The sequence below is a fragment of the Barbus barbus genome (genome assembly GCF_936440315.1).
Source record: "Barbus barbus genome assembly, chromosome: 13".
Taxonomy (NCBI): Eukaryota; Metazoa; Chordata; class Actinopteri; order Cypriniformes; family Cyprinidae; genus Barbus; species Barbus barbus.
This window is the reverse complement of record NC_136741.1, coordinates 21,289,630-21,309,811: the sequence shown is the minus strand read 5'-3', so window position 1 is coordinate 21,309,811 and position 20,182 is coordinate 21,289,630.

Genomic DNA, 20,182 nt, shown 5'->3' with positions numbered 1-20,182 from the left:
TGGATGGGGCATGGAGGCAGACAACGGTCTGGTTATCCAGCACTGGCGTCAGTCTGCTAGTCTCCTCCTTGAACGCTATTGCTGCTGAAGACCAAATGACCACTTTAACATATTAACATAATGGATGAAACTGGCAGCAAATTGATTCCCTTGTGTCAGTAGAATAAATCCTTCACTCCTGCTTTGAATGCAAGACACTCATAGAGTTAATACATTCAACAACCTAGATGCTTATCGGTATCATACTTGGATAGTGTCGGGTAATTGCTTTGAAGAAGATAACGGCATAAAAACACTTTTTAAACTTTTGATAAATATCTTCATATATCTAATTAATATTCCCTGAGAGATTCACAGTGATAACATCATCAACCTTGTAGACTGTTAAACAGTGAAAACATTACGTTAGCCTTACTAAGCTGGATAAAGCCCCGCTGGTGCAGTAGAGTGTGGTGACCTCTTAAGACGCCACAGCAGAGGATTTATAACAGCACATCAGTGACACTGTGATTGATGATGGAAGATTTTGATGGACAGCTGGCTTACGATAGAGCCATCAGTGTTCTGTTCCTTGTCATCTCATACAGCTGTTGTTAAGAGATCTTCTGCCCTCGACACAAGAGTACACTGTAGCTCCTGGACTTGGAGGACATATGACATATACACAATGCCTTCTGCATGGTTAACAACATCAGTGCCATCACTGTAGGTATACGATGACATTGCATTAAAGCAAGTACAGCTCTACCCTGCTGACAAGGTCATGAATTCCCATATTGGACCACACTGGGCTGCGTTTCTCAAAAGCATTGTAATCTTAAATTGATTGTAGAACCATTGTCACCAATGGAGCTATGATCAACTTAGGCTTATGATGCTTTTGGGAAACACAGCCCTGGTTAGTGGTGGTGTAGCTGGTGGACCAATATAGGTAAGATATTCACTAGCAAATCTTGAATGGTGATACTGGTTGATCAAGTTTAATTTATTAATAGGTTTGTTCTAAAATTTCAAATCAACACAAAAATATCATAGTGCCAGTGGTATTATAAGCTAATTATTATTTTGTCAAAACTTATGACATATGTGGACAACAAATGCGACCTCCATAGGGTGCAACTTTTGAAACGCGACACTAATAAGGTCTCATTTGTTAACATTAGTTAATGCATTAGCTAAAATGAGCTATCAATTAGAAATATATATATTTTTACCTAAGATGTATGTTATAGAAGTACTGTTCATTGTTTGTTCATTTTAATATATATATATATATATGTTTGTGTGTGTGTGTGTTCCGTGGAAGTCTCAGGACTGTAAAATCTTCATCCAATTTTCAGTCTGAATGATTCAATTGATCCGACAAACTTGTTGAATTTTTTCTCAACAGGTAAGCTAAATATTCCTAATATTTTGGTCCTTTTACTGAAAGTAGCCTACTTTTACCTGTTGAGACATGCTTTCATATTTATAGACTCATAAAAACTGTGTTTGTGATATTTGGGGAGGCATGACATGCGAAAGGAGTTGTTCGAAAACATGCTTTATTTTTGTAGTTCTGCTAGATGACACTATAATGGAGAAACTGCCTACCCTACTATAATTAATGTTAACAATGAAACCTTTTTTAAGGTGTTACCATAATTTCGGAGTAACAATACATAAAATAAAAATATTTCATTTTGACGGGCCATTCTGACCATAAGAAAGAGCACGAGTGAACAGACAGACAGAGAGAGAGAGAGAGAGAGAGAGAGAGAGAGAGAGAGAGAGAGAGAGAGAGAGAGAGACAAGGTTGTAGCAATATCCAATTTGTAACTCAACTTCTCGAGTCAATGGGTGATTTTCAATCAGAAGGCTGCGTTCCTCGTAAGGCTGCATATCTCAGCTGCCACATCATCAAGCCCAGTTGAAGGACATCTTTGTAGCTTCGCGTCTTTCACTCTGCATGTTTTGAACAGTGCATCAGGTGTAGACTTCATCTTCTTCGATCACCCACAATGAACAAATAAATAAAAACAAATAAATAAAAAAAGCTGAAAATGAATCACCACTGTGCTCATTCAATTTCATTTTGTAATATAAGAAAAAAATGATTGACATGAACATAATGCTATACTGTGCATAATGAAAACCACTGGGAAACCTCAGATGTTGTCATTAAATGAACCGCATTAATAGAAATTCAGTTAATATAAAATGTTTATTTTAATAAATTATTCTAATAATATTTTCTTGCCATGACCGCAGGGGCAGAAACAATGTGCAATTACTAGATAGTCTCATACTAGTGTTTAATGCTGAGCAGGACTCTAGCCTTGAAGCCTCAGAAGGACTGGACTTGGAAGGATGTAGCCTTCTGTTTGAGAAGCACCCAGTGACTCATTGAACCGAGAACTGTCTTAATAACCCAAGAACCGCCGAGTAAGCGGAAAGTTGGTTTTCATAACTTTTTATTAAAACAAGCAAAAATCCTTTCAGCCAAGAGATTAATGAACTTATCGGTGCACACATTGGGAAACAAATCATCACAATAAAAATCTATATGAAAAAAAAAACATATTCAAAGAATGCTAATAAAGCATCAACATTTGTATATTTATGTATGGATTTTTGATCAAGTTCATTGAAATGAATCAGACTCACAGATCCCTTGTATGGATATGTTTGGTCATGTTTTATGCAAATTACTATAGGTGCAGACACACACTCCATCATAATTCTGGATTCCTCACCTGTTATTGACCAATACTATTAAACAATAAAAACTGTTGAATTGAGCATCGCCAGCGTTCAGCATCATATGATTTTTCCATAGAAAATGCATAGTTCTGGACTAATTAGTAATCTACCAGCACAGAAATGGTAATCCTGTGAATCTTGTGAATAATATATGACAGAATCTTCAGATAAGGCATAATAATTATTCAACACTTGATGTCCCAGCACCCAACACGACCCGTACATGCCTCCTTCCTTGTCAGTGCATAAGTATACAGACATATGTGTCCTGACATGCAATGTAGAGGAATGTAGAATTACATAGCTGCATTTTACATGGACTTCTGAAACATAAGTTACCTTGATCAAAGCAACTAGATGAGCAGGGAGAAAAGCAATCCTTAAATGGCAGGTGATTATATAAAGGTCATTTTGTCCTGTGATTTGCAGCTCTAGGTAAAGAGGAATAACACACACATGGTTACACGGAGGTAAAGAACATGTGGTGACCTATCTAGAATCCTGTGTTTGTTCCTCTTGTTCACCTTTTGAAAACCACAGATAACATAAAAGCTGACATGAATGTTTGTACAATGCAAGAGTAACATCAGCAGAAAAGACAAATCAATTTTTCTAACAGAGCTGAATGCAAAAATGAAAGCAATACAAGGAAGGTGATTCAAAATATAATAATATTGTTGATAAATGCAGTCTCAAAAATAATCATATTTTAAGACAGTTTGATATTTCAGCTATATCTTGGTTTGTTACTTCAAAATGTCATATAGATATAGTATGCATAAAAAGGCTGCTGTCTGGTATCTAAAATATGTATTATGTATTAATATTATGCATTTATCCTCAGTAACATCTTCTACAGTAAAGTTCTTAATAGGAACCCTTTTAAAAATTCATAGACATTCTTTTCATAAGCAGCAATTGTTGTCATTAGCAGAATGGGTGTTTTATTCAAAGGCAAGTTCACAGAGCAGAAAGCACATGGTTTTTGTGTCATTTAAAAATCAATGAAGACTGTGTTGCTGCAACCGTGTTGGAAGTTGCAGTTTTGTGTCTTGCTTTGAGGTTTTCTTCTGCATGACAAAACTCCCCCGCTAGAAAAATTAATTCCTCTTTCTAAACCAGAAAGAGTCTTCAGACCTTCAGTCACACAGACTGCGGTGCAATGTGTAATGAGGACGCAAGGTCGTTTTTGATGACGAAGCCTTCAACCCACGTTCCATTAGAGTGGCTGCTTGAGGTGATGATGGAAAACATCAAAACCCACAGATAACATCCTGACTTAATGAACCTCATAGGTACAGGTTTGACTCTTTACAGCCTCCATTTAAATCCCAATGTTTGTAATACAAAAACATTTTTTTTTTTAAGTTAAAGGATGAGTTTAACATACACACAGAATGTGACAAACACACACACACACACACACACACACACACACAAATCCTAAACCTGTATGAAATTCTTTCTTCAGAAAAGGAGACATTTTAAATGCGTGGTTCATGTTTTCCACGTAATTACAATTATGGGGGATGGAGCTTTTAAGCTTTAAAAAGAATTCAAAGAAACTATAATATAAGTCTGTAATGACTTGAATTTCAAAGTCATACAATTGTATTGTGTGATGAACAAACCTAAATAATTCACTGATAAATTTCCAGTGGTCTGTTAGCCATTGCAAATGGATCAGTGAGTCAATGAGTTGAACTTGAGAATCAGATCAAAGGTCTGAATAAACTGATTCATTGAAAAGATCTGATTCAAAAGAATGATTTGTTCATGAATAGGATATCTAGTTTTCTATGAATTCTCAAGAACATGTCAAGCAGAGTTAAGATGGATGTAACAATTTGCAGATGAAATGCGTATTAAATGTTTGAAATTAAGCTGTCAAATGGATTAGATTTTTTTTTTCACGTTTGTGTTTCACAGAAATAATAAGAGCATATGAGTTTGGAAGAGGGTGAGTAAATGACAGAATATTCTTTTAATAGATGCAGGCCCCAGTCCAAAAGGATTGGTTGCACTAGGGGGCACTATTGATGCACCCAGTTTTGCTGATCATCCCCTCTCTACTGGGGGAACCACCCCTTTTCATCTCCAACTAAGCTTTAATATCTTATTTGATAATGTGCCAGTGTTAATTTGAGAAAGACACACACAGACAATCTATCCGCAGCAGGTTTGATGATGACATCAATCTTTATGCACTATTTATATTCAGTACTGTCATTCCAGCCATTCTGATGAAACATTTCACATAAAACAATATATTTGCAAGCGCTTGTTTTCAGTACAGTGTGAGTTAAAGTGAATTTGGGTCTTTATTTTATGAAGTTGTTCAGTGACTTAATTTAGACTGCTAAATAATGCTAGCCCTCTTTAAGAAAACATCTAAATATGTTGATATTTCTTTGTACAATGGAACGAGTTCACTCATCCCAGATTGTGCACCAACCTCTGTATAATAGGCCAGTGACCCACTTCTCACCCTGTTCTAATGGCAAGCCATTTCTCTTTTGTTGTCATGCTCACCTCATAAGAGAAAAAAGACCACATGAATGCTCTCTGCCCCAAGTGCCTTAGAGCAGAGAGGAGCAGTTGACATGCCGTCACTATGGTAAAGAACTCCCAGCAACAACAAAGCTATCGTGGCTACCACAGATATCCCTGGTGACTTTGAGAGATGCCAACTTGGAGCAAAAAGCTCCCTTTTTGTTTTCAGAACGAGCAGGGCGTTGGTGCATGTCTGTTTCTGTGATAACAAGACATAAAAATATAATAAAACAAACAGGAGATGCTCTCACACCGATTTTGAGAGCTCCTTTCTTTGATGAGGATGTCACGCTCAAGCTTTCAAACGATCGTGTCAGTTACAAGAGCCTCGGTGCTTCCTGTGGTGTCGCTCAGAAGTGATGTGAACTCATCTAATTTGACAGGAGCTTTTCATTGATGCTGTTGCCTCCCTTGATGTGAAGAAAGTAATGATTTAGCTTATAGAACACTTAGTTCTGGTCTTATCTGATTGGCCAAGATTAGCTTTCCAAGAGCGCTGATGTTTAATATTACAGTTTAATATCTTTGTTCCCTTGTAGGCCATGACTTCGTTTGCTTGAGTTTGCTGTTTCCAGATAGATTGTTAATCTGAGCATTAGGGGTGGGGATTTTTTCAATTACGCGTTCTGCAAGTTACGTTGTTGCACCAGTAAATGGCACCAAGTGCGAATCTTTAGAGTCCGTCTTTGTAAATATGGATCATCTAAATAAATATGGATAAATATGTCATCTAAATATGGATACTTCCCTACAATACAGTAAATGAAAAACAGTATGTGAATCAGTAGTCTGTCCAAATTCACAGTATTCATGAAACAGTATGAAAAAACGTACATGGATGACCAGCTAGATTCTGAGGTGCCACTGGAGACTTTACTATCCCATGAGGCCATGGGAGAGGATTTGTAAATGGCTGTGGGTAGGTACATGACAATGACAACATGACGAATATTGTACATCCCAATTAAATTTATACTATGCACATTCATGCTAACCTTTGTTAACGGTCGCAAAGTAATTTAATACCTGCTCAGAGAGTTTGCAATTTCTGAAAAATCCAATGTGTTTATGGGTGAGTCATTGAATTCTTCGCTCAAACAATTCATTAATCAATACAGCTGATGAGTTGCATGGCGATGCACAGCATTTGATTCTGCTTTAGCTTTGTTTGGAAACTATGGCACTAAACTATTGTTAGGGCAAGAACAGACAGACTGGTACCTATTGTGTCTAAAATGTAAGTTACTAAATATTAATTGAATATTTATTGCAGTATAAAAGCAGTAAAAATGCTTTTTCTTCTGAAATTTCAGCACTGATGTGTCTGATATTTAGTACAACAGCAGTCCTGCTCATGTGATATTGCTTAATTTATTTTTTTGCTCTTGATTATTCAGTTTCACCAGCACTCTGACATTGAGTGATGCCAAACTGTTTGTGCTGAAAATTGATGCTGTAGTTTTTTGCTGATTCTGCAAAAAGCAGCAAATAAATTAAGTGAGGTGATGAAAATGAGTTCTACGTATTTGAGAGCTCATTTTTCCTTAAGCACTTTGAAATGGGATAGAGTCCAGGCCTCAGTCCAAGGGGTATTCCTTCACAAGAATATTCATTCAAGTTATTTGTGCTCCAATTCAATCTGCAGATTTGACTGCTTGCACTTCAAGCAATCCATGCGGAAATAATCTGAGATTATCCTTCCCCTCTGATGCTCCACATTTTCAAAACGGATTTCCCAAAACAAGTGCAACCCCATTCCTACAATGAAATGACTAGGTCATCTTTTTGTCTGGATAGCATCTGTTTTTGTCAACAGGCTCTCTTTATGATTAAGGACAGCAGACTCTCTTTTGGAAAAACAAGATGCTGCTACGCTGGAAATATCGCAGCGATCTGAATAAATGCTTGCATGTTTGTTTTTGCTCTTGCCCCTCATTTTACACAGGAATAAAATAACAACCCCCACCTATGGTTTTACAAGATTCCAGTCTATGAAGAACAAGCAGGTTTTAAGTAATCTCAGCCAATCATTGTCCCTGATGTCCTTCTAAACATGTTTTACAGATGTACTGAAACCCCCTCAGGCTTTCTATGTACTTTCAGATGTGGAGTCCTTAAGGCACTCAGCTTCACTATCCTACAAGCACACATCTCCAAATACCAATTGAGTGTTGATATCAATCCTTGATGAAGTGCTAGAGGATTGACAATGGCCTTGGGGGAAGAGGATGCAGGGATCACAAAAAACAAACATTAGCGAGAGGATTTAAGGGTGAGACTGTGAGTCCGTGGGTGGGAGTCGAGTTTGTGAGAATTTCACAACAACATGTGATGCGCTGAGGTGCTGAACCACAAATCAGATAATAGGTAGATAGACAGACAGACAGACAGACAGGAAATTACAAGGAACTGGTGTGTGGAAACAAGCTTTTCTTTTTCAATTTACATCCAATTGATTTCAAGTAATTGCCTAATGCATGGTTGCCATCATTCCTTCTTGAACACACAGACTGTTTTTTGTTGTTGTAACAATGTCTTTAAGATTCATCATAATAATAAATTAAATGTCATTTTGCACTGAGCTTTAATAATTTGTTGCAGAAATTGTTGCAGGACAATCATATATTGTAGACTATACATCTGATGAGATTAGAAGCACAGGAAAAGCTTTAATTTAAGTCTCTGAGTATTGTGACAACACTTTTCTGGAATAGAAACATTTGCCTAAGGTAGACAGTGTGACTACACTTGCACATCTATATTAAAACACAGCCAAAGGACTGTTAAAATTCCAACTCTTCACGCTCTCTCACACTTATGACAGATAAATCTGAAATGGTATTCTCTTTTTTCAGGCTACAAGACTTACCGTGTGGAGACCAGGGGCATCGTATATTATTTTTCTGATCAAAAATATTGTCAAAACAGCAATATCGTATAATAAAATATCTAACAATACATATAATGCAACATATATATACTAGGTGCAGACACACACACTCACACACTCACTCACTCACTCACTCACTCACTCACTCACTCACTTACTCACTCACTCACTCACACACACACACACACACACACACACACACACACACACACACACACACACGTTGGTTTTTGTGGTTTATGGGGACTCTCCATAGGCGTAATGGTTTTTATACTGAACAAACTGTGTGTGCTATTGCCCTACACCAACCCTACACCCAAACTTAGCCCTCACAGGAGACTTTGTGCATTTTTAGATTTTCAAAAAAACACCATTTAGTATGTTTTTTAAGCCTTTTGAATTATGGGGACATAGGCAGTGTCCTCATAAACCACCTTCATATTGTAATAACTCTGTCATACCCATGTCATTATACAAATTCGTGTCCTCATAAACCACGTAAACATGCACACACACACACATATATTTATATATACACTCACCGGCCGCTTTATTAGGTACACCTGTTCAATTGCTTGGTAACACAAATTGCTAATCAGCCAATCACATGGCAGAAACTCAATGCATTTAGGCATCTAGATATGGTGAAGACGACTTGCTGAAGTTCAAACTGAGCATCAGAATGGGTAAGAAAGGGGATTTAAGTGACTTTGAACGTGAAATGGTTGTTGGTGCCAGACAGCCTGGTCTGAGTATTTCAAAAACTGCTGATCTACTGGGATTTTCATGCACAACCATCTCTAGGGTTTACAGAGAATGTTCAGAAAAAGAGAAAATATCCAGTGAGCGGCAGTTGTGTGGACAAAAATGCCTTGTTGAGGTCAGAGGAGAATGGTTAGAGATGACAGAAAGGCAACAGTAACTCAAATAACCACTCGTTACAACCAAGGTATGCAGAATACCATCTCTGAACGCACAACACGTCGAACCCTGAAGCAGATGGGCTACAGCAGCAGAAGACCACACCGGGTGCCGCTCCTGTCAGCTAAGAACAGGAAACGGATGCTACAATTCGCACAGGCTCACCAAAATTGGACAATAGAAGAATCTGCTGCGACATTCAGATGGTAGGCTCAGAATTTGGTGTAAAGAACATGAAAACATGGATCCATCCTGCCTTGTCTCAACGGTTCAGGCTGGTGGTGGTGGTGTAATGGTGTGGGGGATATTTTCTTGGCATACTTTGGGTACCTTAGTACCAATTGAGCACCGTTTAAATGCCACAGTCTACCTGAGTATTGTTGCTGACCTTGTCCATCCCTTTATGGCTACAGTTTATCCATCTTATGATGGCTACTTTCAGCAGGGTAATGCACCTTGTCACAAAGATCAAATCATCTCAGACTGGTTTCTTGAACATGACAATGAGTTCACTTTACTCAAATGGCCTCCACAGTCACCAGTTCTCAATCCAATAGAGCACCTTTGGGATGTGGTGGAATGGGAGATTCGTGTCATGGATGTGCAGCCGATAACTGCGTGATATGATGCTGTCTTTCTGTTGCACTGTGGAGCTTCTGTCACTACAACAAACTCCTTGTATGTGTAAACATACTTGGGCAATAAAGCTAATTCTTCTGATCATATCAATATGGACCAAAATCTCTGAGGAATGTTTCCAACACCTTGTTGAATCTATGCCACGAAGAATTAAGGCAGTTCTAAAGGCAGTGGGTCTAACCCGGTACAGCTCCAATAGTAAGATTGAAGGATATATCTTGAACTCAATTATGTATAAACTCTAATAGTCAATTTACAATTAATTTGTACCTGTGTTGTATTACGCCGTGTTGTATTACGCTTCTAAAATCAATGAATGGATGATTCAGCTGCGGGCGCCATCTTCTGGTGAGACGCGGGAATTTACTCTGCGACTCTCGCAGTGCATTCTGGGGATTCTCTAGCCGTTGAGTGTACATCGGTTGTACACTCGTTTTTGCGGTGCATTGTGGGATTGAATGAGTGCACTCGAGAACATCCACTATGGTTTCAACACCACTTAAAATGGCTGTCCCCTCAAATAGTGCACAATTTGAGGGTGTAGGGGGCGATTTCGGATACAGCCCTGGTGTTATTGCTCTCACTCTCTCATACTGGTCACTGGAAGTTCAACATGGCATGGCATCTCATGGCAAATAACTCTCTGAGGATCTGAAAAAAAGAATTGTTGCTCTACATAAAGATGGCGTAGGCTATAAGAAGATTGTCAAGACCCTGAAACTGAGCTGCAGCACGGTGGCCAAGACCATACAGCGGTTTAACAGGACAGGTTCCACTCAGAACAGGCATCGCCATGGTCGACCAAAGAAGTTGAGTACACGTGCTCAGCGTCATATCCAGAGGTTGTGTTTGGGAAATAGACGTATGAGTGCTGCCAGCATTGCTGCAGAGGTTGAAGGGGTGGGGGGTCAGCCTGTCAGTGCTCAGACCATACGCCGCACACTGCATCAAACTGGTCTGCATGGCAAGAAAGCCTGCAAACAGTTTGCTGAAGACAAGCAAACTAAGGACATGGATTACTGGAACCATGTCCTGTGGTCTGATGAGATCAAGATAAACTTATTTGTATTGGAAGTGTAATTTATTTTTTTATTTTGACTGAAGTCCCATTTGTTTACATGGAGAGGGTGGGGTTTATGACCTGTACTGCAGCCAGCCACCAGGGGGCGATCAAAGAGCCCGCATCTTAGTTTTTAAGCACGAGTGAGACACACCCAGTGCAGACCCAGCTGAAAACCAAACCCCGTCATATTCTGCTGAAGTTGAACTCGAAGGAAATGAAGTGAACCCCTGGCCATAGTTATGTTCTATTATGCAGTGCAAGCTGTGTTTACCTAGGGAGAACAAACTAGCACCTTATAAAATCTCAACATCAACCTTTCACAAGCATGTAGAGGTAAGGTAAGTTAAATGCTTGCATCGTTGCATTGGTGGTTAAAATGAAGCTTTGACAGTTTTGTAGTAAACTTTAGAACCATTGTTCTAATTTTAGCTTTTAGCGATGTTTACATGATTAATTGAGATTAATCAGAATGTCCAACTTATACCTTGTTAACGATACCTTATTAACGACTTGTCCAGAAAGCATTAAAATCAGCACGTTATTTCTTAACAATTTTGTTTATCTTATTCGTGGTCAACGATAAAACAAACCAACTAGTTAGTTATCAAATTCATGACCGTAGGTATGCGATCTTTGGCAAATAATTTCAGACTTCAAAAATCACAGAGCACAGACATGAGATTTCTTAATAGAATCAAAGTTTATTTCACTACTCTAACACAATACTTAAGCTAAATGACACAAACAGAAGACGTAAACAAACACACACACATTCGTTGCAATGAATTGTTTTGATCTGAAGAGAGTTTTAGGTTCTAATGCTCGTTTTCAAGAATGCTCTGACTTCAACCTGAGGGAAATCATTCGCATGGAACTCCTCTATCTTTACTCTTAAAAGATAAATACAACCAGTTTCAGCAGAGTTAGGAAATATTGTCTTACTTTCCTTGCTTTCGGTTGAGTTCAGTTCCTTCCGGGTTCAGGAAAGATCGTGCGCGGATTGGCAGCTTGGTCGGTCGTTGTCACGAGAATACTCTTCAGTGGTTGGTTGGCTTCGTTCTGACTTGATGACGCTCCCAGGAAGTTGATTTCAGTTTCTGAGGCTTTAGATGTTAAAGTTCTTTGGAAGTTTGAGTCTTGATCTCAGTTCACTGCTCAATCATGATGTTAAATGACTGAGAGTGCCGCGCGAGCTGAGCTTAAGCTTGAGCTTAAACTTTTCTTTTCAACAACCAACTCTGAGACACAGTTGGGTATCTGTTTTTAATTTGATTTGGGATCCACCCACAGGCGACTGACTCAATCGGATTCTTCCTGTGGGGCGGAGCCCCGCCCTGCACATTTTCTTTCCGTGCATACATTATCTGCTGCCTTATTTCATAAAATAACACACATATCCTAGCAGATTCCTATGAGTGTCCTAATTTGTACATTATGATGGGAAAAGACCATTTTCATCCATACCAGATTATTGCTGATGAAATCAGCTTTCATAACAAATCAAACATCGAGTATTTTGCATAACCCAAAGTACATATATCAATTGTATCCATAACGCGGTTAAGCCATAGATGAAACAATCCTTAATTCTAAATAATCACATCGAGCATGTGAACTGAACACTAGTGAACAGGTAAAGTTATACATCAAAAGATTACAACAATACCATAAATTCCAATAACACAGCAAGCTTATACATGTCATGAAAACCTTAATATATGTTGTGAATATATTGTATATATTGTTTTCGAGTATATTGCTTCAATAGCAGAAACTAGTATAATTTGTCCCTTTTAAAATACTTGAGCAAAGCATTGCGTCTCTTTGTCTGTTTAGGGAGCAACAAGTCGCATTCCTCTTTTGGAGAGAAATGCGAGGTCACGAGTGTCACTTTCGTGGAGATCTGGAAATTGTCTTAGTTCGGACGTCGGCTGTAAAACCGTCTTCCCCTGCAGATAACATCATTGAATTACTGCGTTAATGGAAAGAAAAATCAGGGAGGGTTTGTTTCAAGAGTTTTCCCAGATGACAAGATCTTTGCCCTGTTCGACTTTATTTATGATAAATCCGGTCGAGCACTGAAGGTTCTCTTCTTTAAAGACATCCTGATGTTCTTCTGAAATATATTCTGGGTTTTAGCGGTCTCCTGAGACCAGAAGATTTAGGACAGGAGATCAGCAGGAGGGAAGCTTTGATTCCCGCTCGAGAATGTTTTGTCCGAAATTATGTATGTGTGTTCTGGTTTCGATCCGGTCCTACAGTTTAGCAAAAGGTTTTGCACAAATTAGCCAAAAAGACAGTGGTGCAGGGTGTGCGATATATATCGTCTGCGATAATATCGTAATTGTTGTTTTAACGATGTGCGATTTGACATTATAAGTATTTTGCCAAAAACTAAAAAAACACTCTGATAGCGTGCCGTGAAGTCTAGTAGATTAGACTAGTCCGTGCATGCATGATTCAGTCTGTTAAAATGCATTTAGAATGATCACAAAATTTAAGATACAGGGGCAGAAAATGTGTAATATATTTATATCATTTCATATAGTAAATCAATATCACACTAAAGGCTAGTTCACACTAGCTTTCACTAGCGGCTAAAGGCTAGTTCACTCCTCTTATGATCAGTGGGACCCCTGTGGAGAGGGTGAGTAGCTTCAAGTACCTCGGTGTAAACATCTCCGAGAACCTGACTTGGACTACACACATCCAAACACAAATTGCTAAAATGGTGAAAGGAAAAAGAGAAAGGCATGGGTTGAGGTCACCGGAAGAAAAACAACAGCAGCAACTTCGCTTAAAGAAAAGTTAGGCTTTTATTTTTGCACATAAGCGTCTTTCACTCTCTTTCACAGGCTTTTGGCTGCTATATATTTTTATTAACCACCAGATGGTGCTGTTTTCGACACACTCGAAGCTTTGAATCTTTTCCCGAAACAGTCAGAGGAAAGTCTCGTCACGAGGCTTCATTTGCCCATCACTACCGTTCCAACTGACCGTTCTCAAAACCCGCCCATCCTAGTTATTGTTGCCATGACCGAAAAACACTCTCACACTACACACATGTTCTCATGCAGTGAAAAACACATTGCAAAGCAAAGAGGAAACTGACCACACACCGACAGAGAAGACAGAGCAGGTTACTGCTGATATGAAACAAGATCTCAGGACTCTCAGCTTTTAAATTGTGTAATTTTTAAAGAAATTCAAACAATAAATACCTTTTTGTGGCTCTTCAGTGTGCCGTGACAGATCACTGTATTGCCTCAGTTCAAACACGTGAACCGATCGTCTTTTCATATGTACTTAATGCATGAAATAAACATGAATAAACATCAGAAAGTGTTTAATTTCAACCCCGGGACACACCATTTTAAGTCCACTGAAGTTAATCTACTCTCCTATCTAATTTGGGGTTAAGGCTAGAAGAGATACAGTTGCGGCTACTGGGCATGATCATTTACATATTTTCCGAGCCAACAATATAGCGTGAAACCTATAAAAATGGTTTTAAAAAGTACATGGCGCCATAGTTTCATCACTTTAGAGTGTCGCAGTGACCGTCTTTTTGCAGTAAAGTACCTGTAGTTTAATGAGTGTGACAATGACATAAAGCGATGCAAGGTTTTAAGGTTAACATATACAGCTCCCATTCGGGGCGAAGTTCACAGGATTTTGTCCACAGAATGATAAGAGCATTATTTTATTATTTAACACTCCGTATTTAACTTAAGCGCTGCAAGCCATGCATACAGAGCCGGACATGACAGATTTTCTGGTACACAAAACAAGTACTTTTAAATACCTCAGGTTATTGCCGTTACCGTGGCAGCCAAAAACAGCACAGCTTAACCCTCCGCACATTTTTATATTTAGTTATATTGAAATGTTTCAATTCAGTCGATCTTTTTCACCCCATTTTAACATGTATTTCTATGAAGACTGGCCGTAACTGTCGGGCAAGATGGCGGATAGAAGCGGCGGCACATACTGCGTTCTGATTGGTCAGATCGCCTGTCAATCAAGCTCTTTGCTAACAGTCAATTCTCGCGTTTTCATGACAAAACGTGGTTTAGGGACCGAATCCAGTCATTGATTGACAGAGTTGTTGTCAGCTGATGTAGTGTGCAACTCCTGGGTGCGGATCATTCACATAGAGTCACGTAGTGTGAACACCACAACAACTAAAAGACAGACAATCAAGTCATGTAGTCTGAACAGCACAGCTATTTGGCGACGTGTAAAGTCGTGTAGTGTGAACTTGGCTTAAGAGTGCTGTTTTTTCCTCCAAAAATCAGCATGATTAGGCTACATATAGATATATATATTTTTACAACAGTTTAATAAACAAGAAGTTAACCCTTTGATGCATACGATCACACTGGTGTGATCAGTCTTGGCTGGTCCCTGAAGGGTACGATCACACTGGTGTGATTAGAACGTTCAGGGTATTACTTCATCAACTGCTGAATTCAAATCTGCTTTCGCGTGTTGTAATATTATCACAACTATGCAGTGTTTTCAACCATATAATGCTTATTTTAGGTAATTTGCAGCAAATTTGCAAATTGTAGCAAATAATTTTATTTCACAAATTTAAATACACAAGTACTAGCAAAACCATACATTTATAGAAAAAAAAACACGCTGATGTCTATGGAAACAGCAATAATGATCCTTACAAATATAATCTGATGACATGTTTTATTGATATCATTTACAGATTGTGTAGGTAACTATAAAGTTTACTCTGCTCTTTTCCTAGTTTAACCGGAGACTTACTTTAACGTGTTTCGGGAGGAGAGGATGAATTTACTTGTTGTTAATCCCACAGCTGGGATTCAGCGTGAACAAACATGGCGGCGCCCATCACCCGGTATAGATGAACTAACACAGTCATTATAAAAGTGTTTAAACTACCAAATACATTTACTTGCACATAATAGGATAGGAATAGAATATCAGATGTTTCAAAATATAGTGAGTATGTTTGTGAATATTAATAATAAAAAGAGGAAAAACGAATTAAAAACAATCCACATGTCATACAGAGCTATTGTGGCTGCTGTGGAAACAAACTACACTACAGGGAAGCATGTAACATTGAACTAAACACAAACATACACACATTAAACATAGATGCCAACCCACGGAAGGCATGGAGGGAGAGAGAGAGAGAGAGAGAGAGAGCATAATGGCAGGATTTGCACATCAGCTAAACACAACCTGTTAGAACCATCAAAGAATTACATCACCTTAATTAAAAAGGGGTCGAAGCCTAGAAGCGCATCTAAATAGTTAACAAGCGGTTACTTGCACTGGTTTGTTGGTGCTGAGTAAAGTGTCCTGCTGCATGTATAATGCGTAGATTCTTGATGAATTCCTTTTGGAGTGAAAGCTTCGTCATTCCAGCCACGGGTTGATTGGTCCGAAGTTAAATCGCCAAAGTTACTGAACTCAAAACTGCCAGAAGCTCGGACTCCCCCAAAAGGGGAGTCGTGAGGTTTCCACGGTGATGTGTGTCTCTAGGGCACTGAAGGTAAAGAGAAGAACTCGCCTTTTGGGTGTGGGAGAAGTTTTATCTAACCCTGTAACACCCATTTTTGGTCAGTTTGACCAATAACAAGGCACATAGTTTCAGCGGGAAAGTGTTTCTTTGTCTCACTTGACACCTCATTTGCATGTTTTATGACTGTTCTGCTCGATCGGTGTAATTCTTCCCACAGTACCGTAAGAATAGTATGATGCATTTCACGAGGTCACAGTGTGCATCATTGTTTGATAAATAAAGAGCAGATCATTTTGATATCAAGAAAGAGACATCTAGAAGATATTAAACAAGAGATACATTCATACACCTGAATATGAGTGTTTAGAGCTTACTAATTCAAATAACGAGTGGTCATAAGGCTAATATAATAAGGAAACATACAAACAACACATGCCTATACCAGATACCTTTGTAACTGATTAATTAGGGTTTAAATAAAGGAAATGTCTCTATGCATGTGTGTTATGTGTGTTGCACTCATGGAGGTAGTCCACTGGTCAGCCAGGTTCTGGTGTCTGGTATCGAGGGTCATTTAATTCTCTGGAATGTGTTTGAAGTCCCATGGAGAGAACAGATCTGTCTGTTTAACGTCTTTTTGACAGTGGGGGCCACCATTTTAGCAATTTAGCACCCATATTAAGGTCGAATATGGGGCCAGGTCTATGAATTATATGCAAATGTCAAAAGGCTAAAAGGGGTCTCTTAAGACATAAAGTCCCAATGACCATCAAGGATCATAAGCAGATGTTACATAATCCTCCATCGCCTTGCGCTCCGTGATGGACAGGGGGTATACTCGACCCTTGGGGAGTATAGCTCCAGGCAGCAGGTCGATGGCACAATCCCATGGCCGGTAAGGTGGTAACTTCGTGGCTGCCTGTTTGTTGAACCCATCCTGGAACGCCAGGTAGTCAGATGGGATCGTTGGAACCTCACGAGGTTTAGGGCTCTCCACTAGGGTGGAATGAACTTGGAGCTTCAGGTTACTAACCAGGGGTACAGGGACGTTGGAGAGACAGTTTTGGATGCAGGTTTTACTCCATCGGAGGATCTCGCTGATATCCCATCTGACTTCGGTGGAATGTTGAGATAGTCAGGGGTATCGACAGTGGGTCCCTCCAGTACCAGAAAAGAAATCCCCTCCTGATGAAGACTCTCCTACTTGCAGAGTGATCGGCGGAGACCGGAACTTGATGTACCCATGCCCAAGCGGTTTTCCCTGTATGGTCTCAATCTTCAGCTCGGCCTGTCTCTGGCGGGGTAAATCAAGCTGTTTGGCTTGTGAGATGAAATTGCCTGAGGATCCCGAGTCCACGAGGGCGGGTACTGAAATGAAATGACGTGGGGTGAGCAGTTGTACCGTTAGCAGTGGTAGGGTAGAGATAGCAGGCTCCAATTGGAGGGTACTCACCGCAGGGCATGGGGGGCAAGAGGGGCACCCCCGAATGAAGTGCCCTGAAACGTCGCAGTAGAGGCACAGCCTCGTGGCGAAACGTTGAGCACGCTCATTGTGTGAGAGGCGATTAGTATCCATTTGCATAGGTTCTACATGCCTCACCCGAATAGTTTGCAGGGATTGCCTTGGGACTGGCAGAGGCAGACTGAGGGTGTGTGACCGGAGAGAGAGCTGTTCGAAGAGTGCTGACCAGTTCTTCGAGGGAATCCGCAGTGGCGGGGTTCGGGAACTCCATCTCCGGTCGTCGGTTCTGGTCTGGTCTTCGTCATCAGATAGACACAGGACACAGAGGTAAGTGCACTACAATCAACAGGTTTATTGAGTAGTAGCAGAGGGGAATGAGATGAGCAGAATGTCCAGGTAAGCAGGCGGGGAATGGGAATGTCTCAAGGGGCTTATCTGAGTGTGAATGTCCTTTTTACTTTTCCAAGGGATCCGGATGTAACAGTGGAGCGTGGAGACGGTGGAGAACTGGAGCGGTAGAGAACAGGGATAGGAACACTGGAGCAACTGGTAAGTAGACAAAAGGTAAGTGGGTCAGGTTAGTCAACATGGAAAGTTTGAGAACAGACATTGAGTGAACAGGAGGAGTGCAGGGATATAGTGCTGCTGATTAGTGCTGACAGGTAGCGGTGATCAGAAATCAGGGGATTGGGATCTGGTGAGTGTCGTTGGTGGAGACTGCGGTGACTGTGGTGACTCTCTGACACTTATAAGTGTAAGGGAAGTCGTGGCCTAATGGTTAGAGAGTCGGACTCGTAATCGAAAGGTTGCGGGCAGGGATTGTAGGTGGGGGGAGTGAATGTACAGCGCTCTCTCCACCCTCAATACCACGACTGAGGTGCCCTTGAGCAAGGCACCAAACCCCCAACTGCTCCCCGGGTGCCGCAGCATGGCTGCCCACTGCTCCGGGTGTGTGTTCACGGTGTGTGTGTGTGTGTGTGTGTGTGTGTGTGCATTTGTTCACTACTCACTGCTGTGTGTGTGCACTTGGATGGGTTTTTTTTTATTTTTTTATAGATCAATAAATACTTTAAAAATGCTTATGAATCATTAAAGGTTTAGGTAACACTTTATAATAAGGTCTCATTTGTTAACATTAGGGAATGCATTAACTAACATGAACTAACAATGAACAATATATTTTACAGCATGTTAATTCTTCATTGATAGTATGAACTAGTCAAGTCAAGTCACCTTTAACTAACAATAAACAAAATATTTTTTACAGCATTTATTATTTTTTTTTATTGTTAGTAAAAATGGTCATGTTCAAAAGATACAACTTTAAATTTTTATAATTTATAAATAGATTTTGGACTTAATATTAATTAACACTAATAAATGGTATATAATTATTGTTGATGTTAATTAACAGTTAAATAACATAGTTTTAATTAATTAACAACTAACAAACTAAATATGAACAATATATTTTTACTTTATTTATTTGTGTTAGTAAAAATGTTTCATGTTAGTTCATGGAAAAGTAAATCGTAAAAAAATGCTTATAAATAATTAAAAGCTTTGGTAACACTATAATAATGTCTCATTTGTTAACATTAGTAAATGCATTAACTAACATGAACTACCAATGAAAAATATATTTTCAAAGCATTTATTAATGTTTGTTGATGTCAGATAATCAAAATGTTCATGTTAATTCACAGTGCATTAATGTTAACAGATAAAACTTTAAATTTTAATAATGTTTAAGTTTTGAATATTAACTAACATTAATAAATACTACATACTTACTGTTCATGTTAATTAATATAGTTAATGTTGAAAACTGAAACCTTATTGTAAAGTGTTACTAAAGTTTTATATATTGTTCTGTGTGTGTGTATTTCACAGAGTTGATTTTGGGTTTGGATTAACCCTTTAATTGCCGTATCCCTTAAAACCAGACTGCCAGAGGGTTACTGTAATAAATGTGCCTGCTGGGCACAGTTTTCCTGATGCCACCGGGGTGGCGTTTGCACTGACCGCTTGGGCCCGCTATTTTTTTTTTTTTAATAATTTCAAATGAGTATTCAACATTTTATGTCATATATCAAAACTAGGGCCGGGACTTTAACGCGTTAATTTAGATTAATTAATTACACAAAAATAACGCGTTAAATTTTTTTTACGCATTTTAATCACACTTATTTTTGCACCGCGGAACGTTTCTCACTGGATGAGTTTCGGCGGACCGATTATACTGGAGCACCAACTAGCGTAAAAACTACAGTGAACATGGACAAAGAAGCTGATGAGACCGCTTTGGTTGGCCCTGTGGATGGGAAATTTTGTTATAAAAAACGAATGGATGGAAGCGTCGATAAGAGCATGGCTGTGTGCAAGCTATGCAACAAGGAATTT